The following is a 24,566-nucleotide window of genomic DNA, read 5'->3' on the forward strand; positions in this document are numbered from 1 at the left end:
GGTGATACCCCTAACATGAGAAGATCTAGAGAATTTCATTGAGAAAATTAGCTTATTTGCAAATAATTGAAATAGGAAATGGGGATTCAGATTTCCGATTCTAGGGTGTATAAAGAGAAGAATTGGGGATTCTGGTTTAGGAGGGAAAAGGGCAATTTGATTTGGAGGGAAAACTGATTTTTAAGGGTAAATTAGTCTTTTTGACTTAAGTTAACTACAGTTAGGCTAATACTAAAGGATTAATGTTATTAAGTTACCATTGAATTAGTTTAGCTAATTATTGATTACCATAAATAATTTAAAAAGTTAGTGTTTACCGTTGAGAAAAAAGGAACCTCAAGAATACCATTGAGAATTTTCCTAAATTATTTTATATTTGTAAAATAAAAATTTATATACCAAAATAAATGTTTAGAATATAAAGGCTATATAATAACTCATTCTAACCCTTTTTTTTCTCTTATTATTCAATGCCTCAATGTTGCCCTTAGTTAGAAATCCTGGATCTGCTACTGACGGCGAAAATATATATTAATGTATTACCTTCTTTGTTATAAGAGAATTCAATTAAAAGATAGGACACATTATAAGAATTAATGAAAGATGAGAGTTTAACATATCACTAATTCAACAACTTATTTTGCAAATCTCCGAATGCAACTAAACTTGGTTGGTAGTTGTATCAATATTATTTTAAAAAATGAGAAGAAAAAAAATAGTTATAAATTTTCAACCTGGTGGTTAATACATTTGAGCTAGATTATACGTAGTATAAATTATGTGCTACTCTAACAATGAAAAGAATTACAAAACTAAATGTAACAAGCATTAGAAGAACCACAACCTCTAAAATTCAGGTTTTTTGTAGCAAATCTGCAAGAGTCTCAGCCTTTCCTTCATCATCATTACTTAAGGGCTCGTGATCAGGTGTATCTAGAAACGTATTTTCAGCTGACTGAGAAATATACTCTGACATACGGAATGAAAGCTCGTCAGGGACAACAACAGAATCTTGCGGTCCTGCTTCATTTGGATGCTCTACCTCTGTAATTTTGACCTCATTTAAAGAAGCAACAGAAGAGCTTCGTGATAGCGTGAGGGATGCAACTGTCGTTACTTCGTCTATGTCGTCAAGGGAGCAAACTGACCTTGCTGCAAGTGAACGTCTTGACTTCTCCTTAACTCTCTTACACCAGTTGTGCAAGGAATCTCTCACACTTTCTGCAACCAAGGCTTTCTTGCACTTAGATCCCATCTAGCATCGTCAAAGGTCAACAAAAGAATTAGACTATTATTCTATCATTTATATTAGTTAAGTGGCAGTGAACAAGTTATATCGCAGTTTCAGAAACCATGTTAGTGAAGTCGAGAGAGTATGGCTAGTTCCATCATAATGGGGTTCGGAGTCTGTTCAATGTGCTGTGGCAGCAGAAAATTTTGGAACAAATTGCATGTTGTACAGCTAAATCGATTGTTGAATAACATGAAATGTAGGCAATTACAATCACATTAAAGCAATAGTCTTGGTTGTTATAGAACTCGAACTCACACTGATGCATAACTGCATCACCAATGAAAAACTTTTCCAAAAGTTCTATATTCAAATAATTTTGAATTTTTTTTATTTATTTTTGGGTAAGTAAGTAGTTTTGTTGCTCTAAAACTATTTTACAAACCAGTCCCTAAAAAGGGAGCAGAACTCACTGGCAGAACAAACTGCCTTGAAAAAACTCGGAGCAAGCCTATACAAATTGCTCCTGTAACCAATCCCTATCTACACTAATGATTCTTTTCGACTTTACAGTTAACAATCTATCTCTAATTTCTATTTTTACAAACTTTACAACTGTATGTATGCACAACACCTTAGACTCCCAATGTGCAGTATTCCTAGCCTTCCATATCCAATAGACAGCTGCTAAAGTACAAACTCTCAGCAGGCATTGCTTAAACCCAGGCTTGCAGCATCTTGTTCTTCTCACAGCATTCTGCAAACTATATCCTCTACTCGAAACACTAATCCAGCTACTAATCTCATCCCAGATCCTTCTACTATACAGGCATTCAAAGAATAAATGAGCATAAGACTCATTTTGAGCCACACATAGTAAACACTCAGTAGAGGCAGTTACACCAAACTGCTGCAACCTGTCCCTAGTTAATAATCTGCCTGAATAGCCAGCCATGCTATGAACTGATGCTTTGGGATAGCCAATCTTTCCCAAATTAGCTTATCCCATCTGCATCTTTCAGCATCCTACATCAGTTCCTTATATACCCTGCTGTCTGAAATCTGCCTTGCCAAAGGATTTGACAGAATATACACTCGAGTTTATCTTTCACACTACAAATCTTCCTCCAATACCAACTAGAACCCATACCAGGCTGATAATTATACCAGTTCTGCCCTTTTAAATACACCACACTTATCCATTTTACCCAAAGGTTCTCTTTTCCTTGCCCAGACATGCTTCCCCAAGACTGATATTCCAGGTCTCGGCATCCTACAGACCTAAACCTCCCAATGCTTTCTTTCTACAGACTTTATCCAAAGCAACATAGCCAGGTTTATGATGCAAGCTCCCATGCCAGAGAAAGTTTCTACAAACTCCCATGCCAGAGAAAGTTTCTACAAACTCCATTGATGTTCTCAAACACAACTTTAGGCAATATAATGATTTGAGCCCAACCTGAATACTCATTAAACCCTAAATTGCTCTAGCAGCAAAAGAAATATGTTTAGAACCCCAAATTCTAATTCTGGCACACATTTTATCTACCAGGTGCTCACACTCAACAGCAGTAACCTTTTAGAACAAATGGGAACACCCAAGTATCCAAAAGGAAGGCTACCTTTACTAAACCATGTCATGCTCAGGACTTCTTGCAAGACATTCTCAGTCATTCCAGCACGATAAACAGTGTTTTCTCAGGTTAAATCAGTAGCTCTTGAGAAAGCATTAAACCCTATCATCATTAACTTCACTGATTTTAGCTCACCTCTACAGCATAGAATCAGATCATCAGCAAAACAAAGGTGAGTAAGACCAGCAGCCTTACACCTTGGGTGAAACTTGAAATTGGACTTAGTGCTCATCACTTTCAGAATCCTAGACAAGTATTCAATGTATAGAACAAACAACAAAGGAGAAAGGGGATCTCCTTGCCTAAGCCCTCTTTTTGCATTGAAAAAACCATGCATAGGTCCATTAATTTTCAGTGAAAATTTAGGAGTTCTCACACGGGTCATGACCAGCAGAATAAAATGCTTAGGGAAGCTCGAAGCATTCATCATTTCTTCAATTCAACTGTGTCGTATGCTTTATTCAAATCCAGCTTGATAAGACAACTAGGTGCTGCAGAATCTCTCCCATACTGTCTTACTGAGTCTTGACAGACCATGATGTTATGCACAATGTGTCTGCTGTGTACAAAGGCACTCTGGTTCTCTGCAATAATCTCAGTGAGCACCATCTTCAATCTATCACACAGAACCTTTAAAATGTACATTTGTAAATAACATTACAGCATGCTATTGGCCTGAACTCTGTCACATTTACAGGACAATTCACCTTTGGAACCAAAGTAATGGCAGTGTTGTTAATTTCTTCGGCATTTTCCCAGTCTAAAGAAAATTAAGGACTGCTCTACATACTTCATTGCCAATTATATCCGAGCTGACCTTATAGAAATTGCTTACAAATCCATCTGGACCAGGAGCTTTATTTTCATTTATTGCAAACATTGCCCTTTTAACTTCATCCCGAGTAAAAGGAGCAGTCAGAAGGGAACCCAGCTCCTCTGAATAACAGCAACATTTGCAGGGATCCTATTATCAACACTTGTTCCCAACAAGATATTATAGGGACTTCACTCATATCAACCCTGTCCCCATTAAGGTTCTTTATTTATAGAGCTCTATGAAATAAAGCTGTATTTTGATCACCATCAGCAATCCGATTAGACTTTGCCTTTTGTCTCATAAAGGAACAATACACTTCCTGAGCTTCAGAGAATAATTTTCTAGCATTTTGTACAGCTTCTCTACTTCCTAAATCTCCAGGGTTACTATGATACTATGAAGAGCACTCTGGCAAGAATCCAGCTTTTGCTTAGCTAGATTGTATTGGATTTCAACATTTTACATCCAAATTTATTTAGCTCAATCAAGCTTTTCTTCACAATCTTCAGTTTTCTCACTGTTTTCTCACAACTCTATACATGGGTCCCTTCCACTTCATTTTGCCAAGCTTCAAGCACCAGATTGCTGAACTCAGGTCTTTTACTCCACATATTGAAATACGTGAAAGGTTTCTTCCCCATTTGTTGCTCAAGATACACATGATTAAAATCCCCTTCATTACTGAAAAACATCCCAGAGGAACAAATTGCACATTTATAGTTCACTAAGCCCCTATCTAACTTAGAGAACACTCTGGCTTCCCCTGCTTAATATTCCAAGTGTAAAAGTTACCACTATACTTCATGTCAGCCAAGTCACAGTCATCAATACAAGCTCTAAAATCAGCCATTTCATTCCAAGAGACAGCCTCCTATTCTTTCTTCTGCTTCCAAAACACAATTGAAATCCCCAAAGACAATCCAGGGAGTACCAATTGAAATACTGAAGAGTCCTAAGATCATTCCAAAGAGCCATCCGTTCAGAATTAGTGTTAAAAGCATAAATGAAAGTGCAATGAAAACTCTCATTCCTGCTTCTAACATTAACATAGCAATGAACCAATTGACTAGTGCATAGCAAGATATTTACATCAAACAACTGAGATTTCCATGCAACAACAATTCTTCCCCTAGGATGCTTACTATTGTTGCAAGTAAAACTCCACCCTTCAAACACACCAAGATAAAGCTTCCCTATATTGTGAGACTTTACCGTAGTTTCTAGGAGCCCAACTAAGCCACATTTATTAGCAACAATGAATTGGTTTATCTATTTTTGTTTGCTGGCTAAGTTGGCTCCCCTAACATTCCAAGAAAGGACACTATCCATGACTGTGTCCCTGTGCAGCGTGAACATGTTCAACTTCTTTTTGACCTATGCCATCCAAGATAGCAAAAGCATTCTTAGTTTCCACCTTTTCCACCTTATGTGGGCTCTTCCTAGCTAACAGGTTCTGGAAGACCTCAATCTAGTTTGGTTCAACCTCATTAACTTCTTTGTGATCCTGAGCTCCAGCCTTAACAGGAACTATTGCAGTACTAGCCACTGTCACCTTCTCATGATGGACAGTTTTTGGGATCCAATTTTGCTTCTTCTTCCCCCTACACTTCTCAACTGTATGCCCAACCTTCTTGCAAGTGAAACACACAACTAGTCTCCATTCATACTTCACTTGGACCTCAGTTCTAACTCCATTCTCATTGATGAAGGAGATAGTATCAGGCAGCTTCTGATCAAACCCCACCTCAATCATGACTCTAGCATATTGCAACTTCTCCCTTCGTGCAGTTGCATTATCAATTTTCACCCAATTCCCTAGTTTTCCAACTAATTTTTTCATCAATTTTTCACCCCAATACTCAGATCCAACTGAGTTGAACCCAGATAGGAATCACCTTAAATTCTTCCTGAGTTATAACCAAATCAGCAGACCAAGGTTTCAGAATTTCTGGTTTATTATCGAAGAACAATTTATGTCCATTTAATACCTTGTCTCTGTTTTCCATGGTAGTGAATCGAACCAAGAAAATTCCCTTATCTTTCAAAGACACCTTATCTACCCCCATATTCCTCCAAACCCTCCTACAGAAACCCTCCATTACAGCTCCCTCCATGAAACCCTCCATTACAGCTAAAGGTGGGTTAGCACCACAAACATAGCAAAGAACACAGGAATTCCATAAATCAATTTCTTCTTGAATATCATCCAAATCAATTTTAATGCAACTAGAATCATCAGAATTAACTCCAATTTCATTATAATCAACAATGCCCAATTCATCATCGAATTTTTGCAGTAGATTTTTAGAAGCGGAAATCGCATGCAAAACAGGGGTTCGAGTATCTGGGTTACCTTGCAATTGCAACGAGATCTTTGTACTCCCCTTTACTGCACTAACCAAGTCTGAAAATGTTTGTATCACCCTTTCCCTTCTCCAGATCCTCCATTGAAGCTCGAGGTCGGTGAAAGAATGTCTTCCATGAACTTCTCAAGTTCTGGGTTTCCGATTCCACCATCTTCAATCTCTTTAGTTCCATGCTTTTCTTTATTCTTACCTTTTTTAAGTTTATGTGAGTATTTCTGTTTGTTGTGTCCAATTTCCGAGGAAGATTGAGTACGAGTACCCACTGCCATGGCTGCCAAAGTCGCACGCGCTCAATCTCCACCCATACAATCTTCCTCATCCTCATTTTTCTTATTTCAATTTTTTAATTTTGAATTGTTATTAGTTCCTTTTACAGATGAATTTAATATAAAAGATGTAAAATGTCATCAACTTAGGGGAAATGAAAATCCTACAACAAATTGCAACGTGCTCACCTGTGTTATAATAACACTAAGAGGGACAGTACTGTAGCTGCACCAGATTTGAATGAGAACTCTGCAGTTAAGATTGTAAAGGCAGATAATAAGAATATACTACTCATAGTATTTAGTAACAGCAACAATGAATTTTTCAGAATAAACCAAACGTTCACTTTAATTTTTACAAGTGTAAATTCTTACATGCATCAAGAGAACATAAGATCTGGCTATAAGACACGCAAAGTGTCACAGTCCGAGTACCTAAATCGCAATAGTTTGATATGATTAACTACCTTATGTCCTTATATGATTTTGTTCACTGGCCAAATGTATTTAGACAGCTTCTATGAATTGAAAAGACAACGCAACTGCCCAATAATTGTGGAGTGCATGTCTAATTTTTTTTTATAATTCTAGCTGTCTTAGCATCACTCTACTTCTAACAGTAATCAAGTAGCTAGTTTACGAAAGTAAAATTCAGAAGTTAGAGTGAGTAAAATAACTTATGATTTTTTAGTAATTTGTATAATCCAAACCATGAGAGCTGAATATTTACAACTTTATTGAAAGTACAACCATATGAAATTACAGAACAATATGTTTCCATTCTTTCTATAAATGAAATGTGACAAGAAGCAAAAGGAATGACATTTATAATTTACATACCCAGAAACCAAACGGATGATTACCATAGCATGGTTCTTCATAAAACAAGACCGCTGCTCAAATCCCCACTGCAAAGGGAGAAAAAGATTACCAGATTATCACTCAAAAGATTGCAGAGGGGTGATTGTGTTGTTCCCAAAATTGCATGTGAGATAGATTATCTCAATGTATAATAGTTATTCATAGAGTAACACTCACTTCTAAACTTCTTATATCACAGAAGTATTGTAAGAAAATTTGTTTGAAAAGACATGATGGACACATGTCGTATCATTGATCGTGAATTTATAAAGTAGCATGAATCAAAGTCTAGGGTATTGTGATAGTCTTCCACGATTAGAGAAGAATCCTTCATTTTTGTTCTATCTCGTACTTGATCTTTTAGTGTCTATTCGTTGAGCATTGCAAGAGCAACACCATAAGATAAATTTTATCCCGGAAACATATATGACGTTCTCTTTGCACTGGTTAGAGGCAGATCTAGTATCTGTGAAGGTGTTCTCACATGCCTCAATATTTGTTTAATCGCAATTTCCCTCTTATTCCTCTGAATCACCCCAAACACTAAAACAAATTATAATAAAAGCATACGTGTACAAACATATATTGGGTGTGTGACAAGAAGTGGGGAGTTGGGGAGAAAACTCACCAAGGACCAGAGAAAAGTTGCCATTTCAAAAGCATTCTGCATGTACCAAAGAAAACAAGCCGTAAGGATGTAGTAATACATTATATAAAGAGCTAGAGAATAATACTGAGATCAAGTTACCTGGAATGAAATGAACTGAATTAACCATAATATCATTTCTGGTTTCCCAAACCAAAAGAGCTCATCACGTGGCTTCACCTGAGTCCTGGTAGATGGACACGATGGTGCTGCAATTTCTAGTGCCAAAAGGGAGACGACATGCTCAAGTTTTGTACCAACCAGCATGACAAGCTATAGGGAAGAATGAAAGTATACATATATCCATTATCCACAATTTAAATAACATCAAAAAGGTGCTCGTAATTTTCTTAGGAAAATAAGCAGATAGAGACAAAAAAAACTTACAATTACAGGGATGAATGAAAGCCAAAAATAAATGTTCAGCCCTGCATATTACATCATAGATTGAAGTTCAAAGAGAATCATAATATAACAATATGTAAGAAATTGGGTTAAAGTCTTATCTTCTTCAATTAGAAAAAGTACCGTGAACATTGAGCAGGATGCATAGTATTGCATAACCCCATAATGGCCAACTGCAAAATTGAAGATATCTAGCATAAGATCTTAAAATAACATTCCAAGAAAAGGGAAATTATTAAGCTTCATTATATTAAACGTTCCTCTTGGACATAACCATAAAGCATTGATATGCATTTAACCTTAGCTAACCATTAATGTTCCAAGGAAGACAACTTAAGAGAAGTTTTACTGCTTAAACTCGTTATAACTGTATTCCTATTCCTCTCATAGACATGCTTATGTTACAAATCAAGCTCAATTTTGATCAGCTAGATTTGAATGCTCAAAGCTCATATCCAAGGTCAACTCAACTTATAAGCTCAAAAACTTGAAGTTTGACTCAAGCTTGGGAGTTTAGCCTGATCCACTGAGGCAGCATAAGTTTGGCTCAATCTAGGCTCACAAGGTGAAATGAAATGTTGCTCATTATTTTATTAAAAAACCAAAAAAAAAAAAAAAAAAAAAAAAAAAAAACAAAAACAAAAACAAAAAAGTTGTTGAAAAGGATTACAAAACAATCATCCACCTTTTACAAGAAATTATTAAAATTTTAAAAAATCTCCTCATAAACAAACAGGATACAAGATTACATTAATGTGACACAAATTCACAATAGTTTTAAGGAAACTACCAATTTACCCAAAATAAGTCTTGATAATGAACACTATGGATTAATTTCCAAATGTCACTCCTTGTAAAATAAATAAATAAATGAAACAGCTTTTTTTTTACTAATTGTAAACCACCAATATTACGACTCAACTTTAATTATTTCATGATTAAATCCAATTGAGCTGTCACTCTGTCGATTCTTTGGAAATATTGTAATAATCTATTCCTGAGGTTGATTTTCATCTTCTTTTTTTTTTTTTCCTTTTCCGGCAAAGTATCAGGATGTAAGTAGTTACATTTCTATTAAAGAAAATAACATATAGTACCTAATGTATAAAGAGTGTTGAAGACAAAAAATAAAAAATAAATTGTTTTTTAAAAAAGGATGTAATAAAAAATAATGAAGTATCCTTACCTTATTTCTTTTTACTCCATGGAAGGATTTACACCATTCACCTCCATCTATGCATATATCGACATTTGTACATTCTTTTGAGCCAGATAAGCATCTATAACGATCCACTATAACGACCGCCAGTACTAAAGGTTTCCTTATACGCTACAATTGGAACAATCAATTTTTCTGCCAAGTTTAAAAAAAGAAATGGGAAATACACTGGATTTTCCTTCCACCAGGGCATCAGATTTAGCATGTTCTCCTTGAAGATCAAATCATCTTGACTCAAGATATATTAAGATTCAGATTTCTTAGTTTCCACTTGTCCTATCAAGTTCAAGTTAGAGATACTCCATACCTCGTATGAGTCGTATCAAATTTACAAATTCAAAGCTGGTATACCATATACTATGTTTCTTCCATAACAATTGAAGAAACTAAAAAAAAAATTACATCCAGCTTTCTTTCCCGGTTGAAGAAGAATGCGATTTGACATAATCACCATTAAGTTGATTACAGATATGAGATATCTCTAACTTATTGTTCTCCTCATTTACATATGGAGCAAACAATTTGTGACATGTAATCTACATAATCCTGTAATTTAGGGTCCAAAACTGCTATAGCTGGAGTTGACAAAAGCAAGCATGACACAACACAACCAGAACCTGACCTTGTAAAAGTTGGATTGGGTTTGGTTTATTAACAGATTGATTCAAACAGATTGGCATGAATGACCTATCTAATAGATGGATTAGGTGAGAAATGAAAATTCCAATCCAAAAATAACCAACCTTAATTCATTTGACTCACTCAATCACCAATTTATTCAAAATAAAATTTAGGAACCATAACAGGAACTTTGAACTCATTTGTTATCAACACGAAAACAAGCTAGACCTGACATGACTAGTTTTCCAACTCTTGATGCTAGCATATTACATGCAATGATGCACCCCAATACTGGAAAATAAAACAATGCAGCAGCAGGATATTTTTTTTCAAGTCGGACCTGGAATTAGAGCTTGATTTTTTTACCTAAATCAAGCTTGAGCATGCAACTTGTGAGTTCAAGTCAAGCTAAACGGCTAAACCTGACTCAAACATGACTTATATCATCAAATCAGTTCCAAATATCTAGTAGTAGAGAACAGACAGTGAGAAACTGTAAGCAGATTTAAACACGAATCATGACCACATGAATTAATAAGATATTAATACATTTAGGTCACACAGAGTAAGATAGTTAAAAAAAAAAATAATACCTACCAAATTAGAGTACGAACACAAGATGTCTGATCTCTGACAATTAGATCATTTAGAGGCCAACTAAAATAAATTACCGGACATTCCTCCTAAAATCAGAGGACAAGGCCATAAAACTTTTCAAAATTCTACTTCATACTTCCACCAAATATGAGCCCGTAAAGGTAAATATCGTTATACAACAGAAACTTTTTTGTGAGAGGTATGCTGGACCCAATAAATAGAAGTCAAGAAGTGCTAGCCCAAGAAATATTTCTTAACACAATTTGTACATTTTCTGTGTTCTAAATGCCTAAAAAGATATGTAATGTCTTTCCAAGGTAATCGACTCAAAAGGCACAAGTATTTGTGAGGTATTAAAATCAAATTTGACATTAGCACCATAACAAGGGACTGTAAATTATAAAATTTCTGCAATATGGGACATAGAGTTAAAATAAACGAATAAAAAATTATCTCTAGTCAACAAAGAACTGTATACCTGATTCCCACTATTGTGTGAAATTCATCTTCCATGCTCCTAACCATGTATTTGTGAAAGTCATAGAGTTGGGGTAGTCTGTGATTCTGCAAACAAGTTTTAACGAAACATCATCAAGTCAACTACTTAAAGTGGAACCGTTAATCATACAATGTGAGTAATTTTGCAACACATAGATATGTTAACAGTTGCTGTCCTGACACATCTCATCTGAACCTCAACCACACAGAGAAAGCAGCTATAAATCACATATTATAGAATCAGCTGTTATAAGATGGCTGTATCAATCATGCAAGGTAATTTGAAATTGCATCAACCCAACTAGAATAGAAAGCCGGCTATAAGATTGTTATGGATCATAATAATTCAATTTTCTGGATGACGTGGACATGTTTTCAACGCAGAAATTTTACTGTTATTCTCTGATGTCATAGTAATCAAGGCTGGGTATTTCACTTCTTATAAAAGAAAGGAAATCTAGGAAAAGATGAAGAAAGAGTTGGAAAATGTAGAAGAAAGAGTGTAGCAGAGGTGCACTGCATTCAAACAGATATATACTGAAATCTGAGTTAATATATTAGAATTTCAGCAGTTGTTTCTCAGCATTACATACGACTATATGAGAAAGAGTCATCCATACTAAGACTTCCAAGCACAAGAATAACAAATACAGTGCAAAGTGCTTCTTCCAGAGTTAACATCATACATAGGACAAAAATTTACTGTTACACATAGATATAAAAAATTCACAACATCAAGCATTCAGGCCCATCCAGCTATGATACCAGGATAAGCTGACTCACCTTCAAAGAAATAAGCAAAACACAAACACATATGAACTATTTCAAGGACAGGGATGTCAAAGTGACACTTACGGTTATAAAACCCAAACGCAGTGCCATATAATCTGACTTCCGTATAGAACTCTTGAATTGTCGAAGAAAGCATAGCTGCATGAATAAAGGATAGATCAGCTTGAGAACAAAAGTAACATTGAAAAAGTCATACAGTGCTTAATCTCTATGACACGACAACACAAGGTATGATCTTAAGAAGGAATCCACATAAGCTAATGATAATTATGTAGCCATAATAATGTACAGCAAGATATGTCCATCTTTTTATACTTCCTCCGTTCCTTTTAATTGCAACGTGGAGGTGATGCATGGTATTTCATGAGAGGAGAAAGATAGAGAGAGATAAAAAGAAAGAGCCATGTGATAAAAGATAGAGAACATTAGCCAAATAAGTAATGTTGCAATTAATTTGCAACTTCCCAAAGAGAAATACTTTGAGATTAAAAAAGAACGTAAGATGTTAGCTTTGCTACCTTCAATCTTTAATAAATCACTACACATAGATCGATAATTAATAAATAGAAAATGCCCTCTGATGAAAAAGGGTTATCAAGCAGATTAAAATAACCTATATAAAATAATTATTACAGAAAAGAAAAGGTTGTCAGTATCACAAATTCTTGATTAAGGTAGACTTTAAGTTATTGTATGACAGTCTAAGGTTACCCAAAAAGTATTTAAAGTTACCCTTATATACTACAAAAGTTATTGTTTTCCTACAAAATTTTTACCTTTAAAAAACACTTATAACATAATAGATTAATCATATTAGCCTTCATAACATGTATCCATTACAAAGTACACATATATACAATCAAATTCATCATAAATTAAAAGTTACCCTTAAAGTGATTAAAGTTACCTTGAAATTGACCGTCTTACAATAAAATTAACGTAAGTTCACCTTATACAAGACTTATTTATCACTATAAACAACATATGTCTGAAAGTTACTAAACATAATTTAAGACTATCACTACTGACACGAAATGAAGTTCCAACAAGTACTCCAACCAACAGAGCCAAAATGACTTCAACCAAAAAAAAAAAAGGAAATGTGATTTGAGCTGTTATAGCCTTATAGGACTTGACAGTTGACCACAAAAAGCTATAATGTCTAAAGGCATCGCTCTTTTTTGCTTCAGTATTTCTGTTACTGCAATTTTATCCTGATCTTGCCAATTTTTGGTGTACACTCTTCTCCACAACCTCTCTCATAGAAGTAAATGACAAGAAATAAAAGGGAAAGAACCATAATAATAAAGTCTTATTTTTCTTTATGTTCCTCATAAAGTTTGTTTTTATTCTGTTACCTTGTGTCACTATGATGGATTCAAGACCATCTATGATCAATAGAGTCAAGATCATCTATGATCAAGACAAAAGGAGCTTTGGTGCAGCTTAGTGCAGGCTGCTGTGGCTATCCTTCTGCTGCTGTTTATAATCTAAGTAGTACAGCCTAGAACTGTTCTTTTGTTTGTATAAACTTTATATGTATTAGTGGTAATGGTGGATTATTTTTTGCAATGATCCAGATTTTCATTTGTTCAAAAGGAGCATGTTCGTAACATATACTGTTATTCTAATTAAGTAATACATCCCCAGTTTTGTGTTGAATAAATAAATAAATCAATATATAAATAATACTCTTAACATAATCTAAGGCCTAGTAATCTAAGTTAGTTTACGAGTTAAGTAATTATTTGGGTACTCAATTTTGGATTCAGTTGCAGTTTGGGTACTTGAAATGAATGTTAGTTACTTCTGTACAACTATTTAAAAGGAAAATCAAATCAAAAGAGCTATAAGAAAAAGTTAGGTAAATTAGTTAATGTGTATTCAGCTCAAAAAAAAAAAAAAAGAAAAAGAAAGCATGTTTCTCTTTCCTCCTATCCTCCATATTTTATCTCTATCCATAATCTTCCCACATCAAGCCACCACCGCCCAAACAAATTCTCCCTCTGTCGTACATTCAATCTTGCCAGAAATTAATCAAGTGATAAAGATCTAAGAAGCCTAACTGATGAGTTCTCATATAATAGAGACATATTACAGTATGTTTTTCTTTCTGTTTTTCAATCTTCTAAGAATTTTCAAGGAATGGCCTTTGCACAATAGGCTAAGATTACTTAAAGGTGCACTGGTGCAACGAGAATAAATGGAAGATAATCTTGATTGCTTGTGTTACAAATTATATAGAAATGTTCAAGCTCTACACGAAATGGATCAAGACTGGATTTTCAAATCTCACAATTTTAAGAAGCAAACAAGGTCATTCAAAGAGCAAGGTAACATTAAATAAACAACGTGTCACACAAAGAAACCATCAAATTACCATCCAAATTAGAACCCGGTTTCTGCTCCAAGGATGTGATGCATGATGGAAAGCAAAGGTGGTTTGTCGCCTCATCACCTTGTTCCTCTTTGCTGCACAGTAGCAATATTAAGTGAAAAAAGGCACTTGAAACATACAGCTCTAACATTTCCAATTCATGGGAATTTAGATATTGAGGTTTTGTTTGGTTGACCACAAAACATAAAAATGTGGGAATTTCAAATTCATGGGAATTTCCAATTCCCACAAAACATGGGAATTAAATTACCAAGTACCCCCTTGGTAACTTGAAATTCCCATGATTTGCAAATTCCTCCATGAATAACAAGCAACAATTCATGGGATTTCTAATGTGGGAAATTAATTCCCATTATTTGTCAATTCTTGTGGGGAGTTATTTCCCTTGTCAACCAAACGATCCAATATATTACTTGAATTAAATATCATATAATGGACAAAAATGCTCTTGCTGCTAGAATATAAATAACTGGATGGGAAAGATGTCAGATAATTACTCCAATGATAGATAATGAAAATGAAAATAGAAATAGGCAAAATTGCGATGCATTCAGTAGTGTAAGTACCCACACCATACAATGAACATCAAAACAATTTTAATAGTTGTTTCATAACAATTCATTCCTTCATTTACCTTGCAAAATTGCCTGGGCTTCCCATTTTCTCCAACTGTATATCTACAAGATACAATCAAAAGAAGATGAATGATGCATGCTTTACTAGTAAAAAAAGTAAATAAATAAAAAAATTAAAAAAAAAAAAAAAAAAAAAAAAAAAAAAAAAAAAAAACCTATAATCTGATCAGATGTATGCACTTCTCTTCATATGGGATTCCAAGGTAATCCTTCACGCTATTTTCACCACTTTCAAGATTTTCAATTAGCTTTTAATCTTGCTTATAATTTGCAGTCAAAAACTTTCATATATTCTAGCTTGTATATTTGTTACGCAGCCACTCAACAAAACCCATGCATCAAAGACCCAGTCTCATGTTTAATTTTTGTAATTCTTTAATGGTTCAATCAATCAATCAATCAATCAAAGCCTTAATCCCAAAAGTGGGGTCGGCTAACATGAACCAAATTTGATTATTCCGTGTAGTCATCAACATAAATCTTTCTCCTCCATCCCTTACGATCCAAAACTTCATCCTCACGTAAATCCATGCACTTCATATCCTTCCTCACTCCTTCCAACCAAGTCATCTTTGGTCTCCCTCTTCCTCGTTTAATCCCTCCATGGTCCCACTCTTCCACTCTTCGCACCGGTGCACCCTCGGGTCTCCGTCTTACATGTCCAAACCAACGCAGACGATTTTCCCTTAATTTATCTACAATGCCCGCCACACCTACTTTCTTGCGAATAACCTCATTTCTGATTCTATCTCTTAAAGTGTTTCCACACATCCACCTTAACATGCGCATTTCCGTAACCTCCATCTTTTTAATATGCTCTTTCTTAGAAGCCCAACATTCTGTACCATAGAGCAACACTGGTCTTATGGCAGTCCTGTAGAATTTTCCCTTCAACTTTAAGGGAATGCTGCGGTCGCATAGCACTCCCGTGGCCGCTCTCCATTTAAGCCACCCTGACTTAATCCTGTGGGTCACGTCTTGATCAATGTCACCATTCTTCTGGATGATCGACCCTAGGTACTTAAAACATTCACTCATGGTCAAATCCTTTCCATCCAAACTCACCACTTCATTGCTTGTCCCCCTCTGAGTGCCAAAACGACATACCAAATATTCAGTCTTACTCCGACTTAGCTTAAACCCTCTAGATTCCAACCTTTGCCTCCATTGCTCCAACTTGACATTAACCCCATCCTTAGTCTCATCCACCAAAACGATATCATCTGCGAACAGCATACACCATGGAACCTCATCTTGAATTGGTCTAGTTAATTCGTCTAGAACCGTTGCAAAAAGAAAAGGGCTTAATGCAGACCCTTGATGCAATCCGATTGTAATAGGGAAATCTTTTGTCAACCCTCCGCATGTCCTCACATTTGTTGACACATCCCGATACATATCCTTAACTAGGTCTACATACCTTCGTGGGATACCTTTCTTCAACATTGCCCACCAAAGTATCTCTCTTGGCACCTTGTCATATGCCTTCTCTAAATCAATAAAGACCATATGAAGATCTTTCTTCTTTACCCTATAAAACTCCATCATTTGTCTTATCAAATGGATTGCCTCCATAGTAGATCTCCCAGGCATAAAACCAAATTGGTTATCTGAAATGCTTGTGCATGCCCTCAACCTTTGTTCAATCACCCTTTCCCACAACTTCATAGTATGGCTCATAAGCTTAATTCCTCGATAGTTAGAACAATCTTGAGCGTCTCCTTTGTTTTTATAAACCGGGACCAAGGTGCTCTTCCTCCAATCTTGTGGGATCCTTGTAGCCGTCCATATCTTGTTGAAAAGGTTTGTTAACCAATCAATACCAATCTTACCCAAACACCTCCACACCTCTATCGGTACCCCATCAGGGCCAACCGCCTTCTTAGGTTTCATCTTCCTCAGTGCAATCTCCACCTCTACTCTCCTAATCCTTCGCACATACTCCATGTTGATTTCTTCATCACTCATAGAGGTATCTCCTATCACAACTCCATTACTTCCATTAAATAATTCATCGAAGTACCCCTTCCACCTGTCCTTGATGCCCTCCTCTTGCACTAGGACCATTTGGTTCTTATCTTTGACACACTTCACCATGCCAATATCCTTCCTTGCCTCTTGTCTTCTCTTTGCCATCTTATAAATGATCCTTTCTCCCTCCTTGGAATCAAGCTTTTCATAAACCTCCTGATATGCCTTTTCTTTTGCTTGGCGAACAGCTGCCTTTGCCTTACTCTTAGCCTCCTTATACGCTGCAAAGGTTTCATCACTCCTACATTTTCCTAAGGCTTGATAGCATTCCCTTTTTTGCTTAATTACTGCTTTCACCTCTTCATTCCACCACGAAGTATCTCTCTGTACCGAAGTTCTTCCCCTTACTTCCCCTAAGACCTCTTTGGCCACTCTTAGGAAACAGTTCTTCATTCGTAACCAGGTCATGTCCGGATCCACCTCTCCATCCCAATCCGCTTCTTCAATTACCTTTTCTGTAAAGACCTTAGCTTTTGCATCCCTTAGGGTCCACCATCTTATCCTTGGTTCTTCTTGTCTAACTTTTTTCTTCGCCTTCTCTTTCAGACGAATAGTCATTACCAATAGCCGGTGTTGGGTCATTACCACCATCTTATCCTTGGTTTTTCTTGTCTAATTCTTTAATGGTTGCTTAGCTAATATATACTAGATAAGCCTCGTGCGATGCAAGACATAAAAAATTTCTTTGAATAAATATTTATTTTACATATGTCCCTCGTATGAGATAAATTATAAAAACCTAACCATTAATTGCAATGCTATTTAGATCTAACTAATTTTGAAAAAGAGTATAAATTTAAGTAAATTATGCAATACGAAGTGCTCTTTAACCGAGAGTAATTATATTTTGAAGCCAAATAGTAACTCAAATTCATCCTAATATAATATATGGAATATAATATAATATAATAGTTGTTTTCAAAAAAAAAAAAAAAAAAAAAAAAAAAAAAAAAAAAAAAAAAAAAAAACACACTATTGTAATAATTTAAGGTAAAAAACAAAAATATGATGTCAGCAATTAATTTAGGCGGGAAAAATTTCAACCACAACTTGACATGTGTACAATTTAAAAAGTGATGATGTCAGCAGTGTTATTTTAGTTTATTTATAGATAGATGTATATTCTATGTTAATCGGACATCTGTGTCCACACGACACTTCACGGACACGGACACATCCGATCCTTCACTATGCACTCGGACACTTCCATTAATAGAGGAGAGGAAAAAAGAGAAGAAACATGAAAGAAAAATATATCTTGTTCGAAAACCACCATTAATATAAAGAAGATGTAGATAAGAAGATTCCCATTTATCAGCAGAATTAAAGTGACGTATTGACGTGTCCCTGTACCCGTGTCCAAATATCAGAGAGAGTCCCCGTATCCTAAAATTGGAACTTGCAGGATCGGACACTTGGACACGTGTCCGTGTCCGGCACCCGTTCCTGAATCCATGTAACATAGTGTATATTACACATACATATGAAAACCTCGCATCTCAAATAATTATATTGGCATTAGCATAACTTGCTTCCAGCATGTCCCATTCATGAATTAATAAGAATTATTAGTATCATAGCCAAACCAACAGCAACACAACTATATAGAACATGGGTAATACCGAGCACAAATAAGAACCGGTGAAGCTGCTCAAGACCTTCATAAGACACAAAAGGTTCGCGACCCTGCAGCAATCAGAAATTTATAACTTTGAAAAAGGTAACTGCATGCCTAACAAGTAACAAGAACTTGAGTGTAAGGGAACCAACGTACTTCAGGACATCGATGAGAAACGGAATTGAACAGTCCCTTTGGAGGTATATCAGTCTCATTTGAAGAGGGAAATGATTCTCTAATAAAAAATTTCTCATGGGAAGTGTAATCTTCCTCGGAACAAGCATAAAATCGACTGTTGAAAAGAGACGAATCTACACATATCTCAGAAATCCATCTAGCAAATTGTCCTAACAACAAAGAAATAAGGCCCAACAGCATAAGCTCTGCACAAGCAAGAGAAAACAAGTTACACCTCATAATGGGCAACTACTCACTGTCAAGAACCATGATATTTCGACTTCTAAGAATTTGCTAGCTTCATGAATGGCTTGTATATCATTACACATTAATCGTTGCTATAATAAAAGCAGACCAAAGAACAAAAATGAGCATCAAAATCCAAAGATCATTGTCAAATATACTGAGTTATCACATCTCCAAACCACACTAACAGAAAACAAAGCAAATTATAAAAGTTACAAGCTTGATCGCCGGTACATCATGTTCTCCAGTGTATAACCTAAGAATTGAAGCATGCTTATGATACCAACTCGACTACCAATAAGCAAAATAACAAAGCCAGATAACAGATCACATAAGGTAGCAAATACACAAGATAATACCCAAAAAAAATATTAAAACTAAACAATTGAAGCAACTAATCTTACTATTATACATTCTTAACTAAAATTTACAACAAATGTTAGTTAATTACAGGCTTTGAAGTCAAATTACCTTCTTTAATCTTCTCTAATGAAGCATACAAAGCCTTCCTCCTAGTTTTCTTCAACCACTGCAAATTTAAAATTAAAAATATAAAACCTCAAAATTTCACTTCAAAAGAAAAACTTTAAAAAAAAAAAAAAGAAAAAGAAAAAAAAAAAAAAAACCAGTTACATTTTTCATCAATTAAAGTGAGGATAATGTATTCAAAGTTCTCACCTTGCCAAACCAGTAAATGCACCTTTCTACAAGAAAACAAACAAAAATCATAATTGAAGTAACTGTTGCAACAGACCATGTTGGAGTTTCTGCAAGAGATTTTCCTTCTCTTAACATTTTTTACAGCAATCTATTGCACAAATTCAATTCATAGAACTTCAAAATTATGTCTAGAAATTTGTGGGTATACTTGTATTGTGAAATAAGATCCAGAAAATACGGAAAGAACTGGGTTTTATTAGTTTTTTTTTTTTTTTAATATCTTTGAATGTTAAACCTAGAAAAAATTAATATTATCTTAATTATAGTGAAATTGATACTGTGCATTAAATTTTCTGGAAAATGCTAGTTGGGACTTGCGATGGGATCAATGGAAGTTGAATTTTTATTAGTTGTTCATTGTTATTAAAGGGTTTTCTTGTCCCCCAGTTGGTTCAGACAAATAAACAAACACTACACGTGCATTGATTTTAACTTGAAATTATTCTTAGTCAAATTTTGGATCAAAAGTTAACTTCCGTCATAATGCATAAACACTCTGGGTACTACTTCAAGGTTATTTATAACTTTGGTCTAAAGGTGATCAATAGGCGGGTTAAACCGAAATAAGAAAATAAGCCCATTCCTGAGGTCAGGGGGATCAAACTTCGAGCTTAAATATATGTGCACAAACCTATCCAAACTAGCAGGCCATGTGGGATTTATGGGCCAAATTTGGGCCGAGCCAAAAACATTAACTAAAATTGCATAAATTTGATTTTCCAAGCTTGCCTAAAATTTTTAAAGAATTGGGTTGGACCGGGAAAAACTGTCTAAAACCCGATCAAAATCGGGCTGGGTCGAGTTGGGCTCACCTTGATCAGGTCTATTTTGGTCCCATAAACTTGTACTTGATCAATGGGTCCTGTTAGTAGCGGGGACTGGGTGGGTCAATATAATGACTTTCATTTTCAATCAATAAAAATTGTGTAAAACAAACATGTGTTATTTTTCTAATGGAATATAATGGATGTGCATCATTATTATGTGTAATGAAGTGACTAATTTATGTTTTGCAGCTTGAATATGCCTGCCAAGTATATAGTCGCGTCACTCTTAGGATCATTTGGTTTCTTATGTGTTTTTTTATCTTGCTTCTGACAAGAATATTTTGGAGGCAAGTTGTATCATCTTTCTCAAGTCTAGTGATCAATTTGGTTTAGTATTGCAAATTGCTAATTACGCTGCATGATTCAATGTAATAAATCAAGCACAACTCCAATGACTAGTTCTTATACATCTTCAAGGTTTAGATTGTTTAAGAACAGCTCCTGATTGTCATCAACTGCTCTTTAGAGGTAGTCCTTGTTGACATTTGTCGAATGATTTCTTAATTGCTTGATTCCTATAAATTAAGTGGGTTCTCATCCCCTAGTGGTTTTAATTCCTTGAATTTTCCTCAACACCTTAGTGTGATTTGTTATTAGACTTTAGATCAAACCACAAATATATATACATGCGTGACTTCAAATTAGCTTAATTGCAATATCTCTCTAGCATTCATCATACCTTTCCTAATGGACGATCCCTTGCTTTCTAATATGCTTAGTTAGTTTGGAGCTTTAAATTTGTTTCGCTTATTGTTAAATTTTAGTGACTATTTTATGTTTGTCACAAGTTGGCAATTCTAGTAGGGTTGGGTCAAGAGCCCTAGAACACCACTTTATTCTTAGGTAGCAATGCTTCATACAATTACAAAAAATATAGTTCTTAATAAAATTTTTTGTTTAGCTCTCATTTAGTAACCCAATCGGCTCTTCATCTTGAAAATTGGTTCTTCTATGCTTTCCTTCATCCCTAGATTTCAACATTTCCGTATTCACCTTGCTATTAGGGGTGTTCCGATTCGAGTACTTGATTTTTCAAGTACTCAAAAATGTTGATGCTCGATTGTTCGAGTAGTTGAAAAGCAGCCTCATGTCCTGACTCGAGTTCACGGTTATTTCATGTCAAGCATGGTACCCAAATTTAAAATTTATAAATTATAAAATTTAAAAAATAGAAAATTTTGAATGTTACTAAGTTTAAAAGGCATTGATTTGACTTTTAAGAGAAAATCCAACTTACTCAACATGAGAAACAAAATATGTTTCTCAAGGAATTATTTTAGTCCTTTTGTGTATTCTGCTAGGGATACAACGTCTTTTACTTATTTTGGGCTTGGAAGATATTGATCTGTCGTTATCTCTCTCCTTAATAATGAAGCATGAATTCTCAAGCAATGGAGCTTGAATTTGGAGGTCAAAATCAATGGAAGAAGACGAAGACCTACCATTTAGGGTAAACCATGCCCTTATTTTATATATTTTTCTTAAGGTTTTCTATTAAATAAATAAGGTGGTGTTAGGGTTGGGGTTTGTTGTAGTGTTGGTGGTATAGGACTGGTCAATTAACGTTCCTCAACATAAAAGCAATCTCACATACATCACACCAACTAATTAAAGTCAAAACTAATATAGTCCTTTAATTTAAAGTAGTAAGTAGTAAGTCAAAGTAGTTATAGTTAATTTCTATTTCTTTGTAGCAGTAGCTAAGTAGTTGTTTACTTAATCTAATGAATAAACTAACATATTATCATATAGATATATTTGTTAAGGAATAGTGGTGTAACCTAGTTCTTGTAGTGCTCCTAATTTTTTATTCAGTTTGTTATTTTCCTAAGCTTATTTAAGGGTCCCTCATGCACTTCGTTAAATGCAATTCAAGCAATTAATTATTCTGGTTATTCACCATATACCCTTGACTTTTTTGTTTATTCACCATATGCCCCTGAAATTTTTTGAATTCACCATATACCCCGTGTTGTTACAAAAATTCACCATATACCCCTAATCAATGTTATTAAAATCGCGACTTTGATTATAGAATCGTACGATTCTACGATCCCAATCTGCTTAAACGATGTAATCGTCGGTAGAATTGCTGTGATGTAGGGTCACTCATAGAATCGGTATAATCAGTTAGACTCGGTACCGATTCTACGATTCTATACGACTCTACCGATTTCACTCCTACAAAAAATCTGATTTTCCGAAACCCATAACTTTTGATTCGGAAGTCGGAATTGGGCTTATAATATATCATTGGAAAGCTCTTAAAATCTACTTTCTAATATAATTGGTTTTGTACCCATATCATTTGTGTTTTGGGTGTTTTTTGGTCCCTCGGGAGAGTTACGTCACCAAGACTGATTCCACGCGGTCTATACCTGCAAAACACGGAGACTCCGGTTGGTAGGAGCTCCGCCTCCAACGATCAAGTTAGCATTGTTCGAAGGGAGTAAAAAGTGCGGAAAGGTAAAAGTGAGATCCGCTCGGATTCCGAGATCAGGTGAATTCTCTGATGTAAGAGATGTAGGTCAGAGTAATAAAGGAACGTGCCCCTAAAAATGGGGAAATCTCCCTAGTTATAGGGTCATCGGGAATTGTGCCCCTGCCTAGGTTACAGAAAACCTAGGATTGATGGGCTACGTCGCATTGCGGCTTTCTCGGGATTTGGGCCGTAAAGGCAGTCTTTTTCCCAACATTCTAGGAGGGACACATGTCGAAAGATGATTGGTCCATTTTGGAACTCTCTAAAGGTGACATGTGTCACCTTCTAATTGGGCCACTTGGTATGGGTATTTTTACCAAAAATATTTTCCCCTCACAGATGTGACGTGGCTTGCCATGTGGCATCTGTGACATTTGTCACTCTGTTACTGATAGGTTAATTTCAACAGTAAATTTAGGTTTAACCTTTCACATTCTGGGGAAATTACAGGGATGCCCCTGAATTTACCCCTCTATAAACATGACTTTTACCAACCCCTTATTTTGAATGTTTCCAAAAAATTCTAGAGAGAGAGAGTCAAAGTTTTTTAGAGAGAGAGTGTCTGACAACCGTCTGTGTTATTCACAAACAGATCCCTCTTTGTCCGCCTGCCCAGCCAGTTGATGTTCGCTTGTGCTATATAAAAGCAAAACGCTTCCATCCCGCCTATTACATCCAGACAACACTTGACCCCCTTTCAGAGTCAAATCTTAAGGTACTATCTCTACCCCTTTTAGATCACTCTTGTTTTTTCCGTTTGTATATTTATATTCAATAAATGGATTCATCACCAACACACACGGCACAACCTAGGTCAGTAGTCAGCCAGTCTCTTGGTACGGTTGAGTTTAGGATTGGGGGTGTCGGCTCTAGGTGTATGGAGTAGCGTTGTACATCCCCAAAACCGATCGTCTTTGTCTCTGTGTAGGACACAATGGCTCAAACTAAACAAACGGCCACCAGACGGCGAAGGAGAGACGGTACGTTGGAGGTATCATCTGATGAGGTTGCACCGATTGAAGGGGATGACATGTCGGTGGACCAAGAAGTTGACTTCCCTTCTGGGATCCCTAGCACCCCAAGGGATGGGATCCTATATGGGTCTGAGGATAGAGACGGTAAAGAGGCCGTCTCCAATGCTGGTTTTTAAGAGATTTGGCCCGAAGATGGAGACGGGGAAAAGGTCGCTTCTACCTCTAGGTCTGATGGTGATGAGGTCTCTCAAGAGAGAGACGGGGGAAGCACCGCCTCTGGTTCAAGCTTTGAAGATAGTAGAAATGACCCCCTTTCCCCGCTCGAGGACAGTGAAGTGGAGGAGAGGAAAAAATGGGAAAAGGACAGAGATCCCCTTAGAATTCACATTTCAGCCAAAGATAGGGCGAACATGGAGAAGGGCCTTGAGGCCTTTAACTCAAAAGGCCCCTAGGTGGGGCGTATAAGATCCGAGTGCCGCCTGAGCTAGGCACCATTGCTTGGAAG

General features: G+C 35.8%; 1 pseudogene across 1 annotated transcript; it reads right to left on the reverse strand.

Annotated features, from left to right (window-relative positions):
* Positions 1–662: 662 nt before the first annotated feature.
* On the reverse strand, positions 663–21,586 carry LOC145565076 (MLO-like protein 4; annotated as a pseudogene). The gene is made up of 16 exons (XR_014094960.1): positions 21,522–21,586; positions 19,737–19,866; positions 19,530–19,587; positions 18,792–19,018; positions 18,589–18,703; positions 14,986–15,030; positions 14,334–14,425; positions 12,017–12,091; positions 11,142–11,227; positions 8,350–8,399; positions 8,209–8,249; positions 7,924–8,094; positions 7,804–7,839; positions 7,155–7,222; positions 6,504–6,564; positions 663–1,255 (listed from the first exon to the last, which is right to left on the reverse strand). The product of XR_014094960.1 is annotated as an MLO-like protein 4 (transcript).
* Positions 21,587–24,566: the final 2,980 nt, after the last annotated feature.

Source organism: Chenopodium album, chromosome 10 (assembly GCF_948465745.1).
Source record: "Chenopodium album chromosome 10, dcCheAlbu1.1, whole genome shotgun sequence".
Classification (NCBI taxonomy): Eukaryota; Viridiplantae; Streptophyta; class Magnoliopsida; order Caryophyllales; family Amaranthaceae; genus Chenopodium; species Chenopodium album.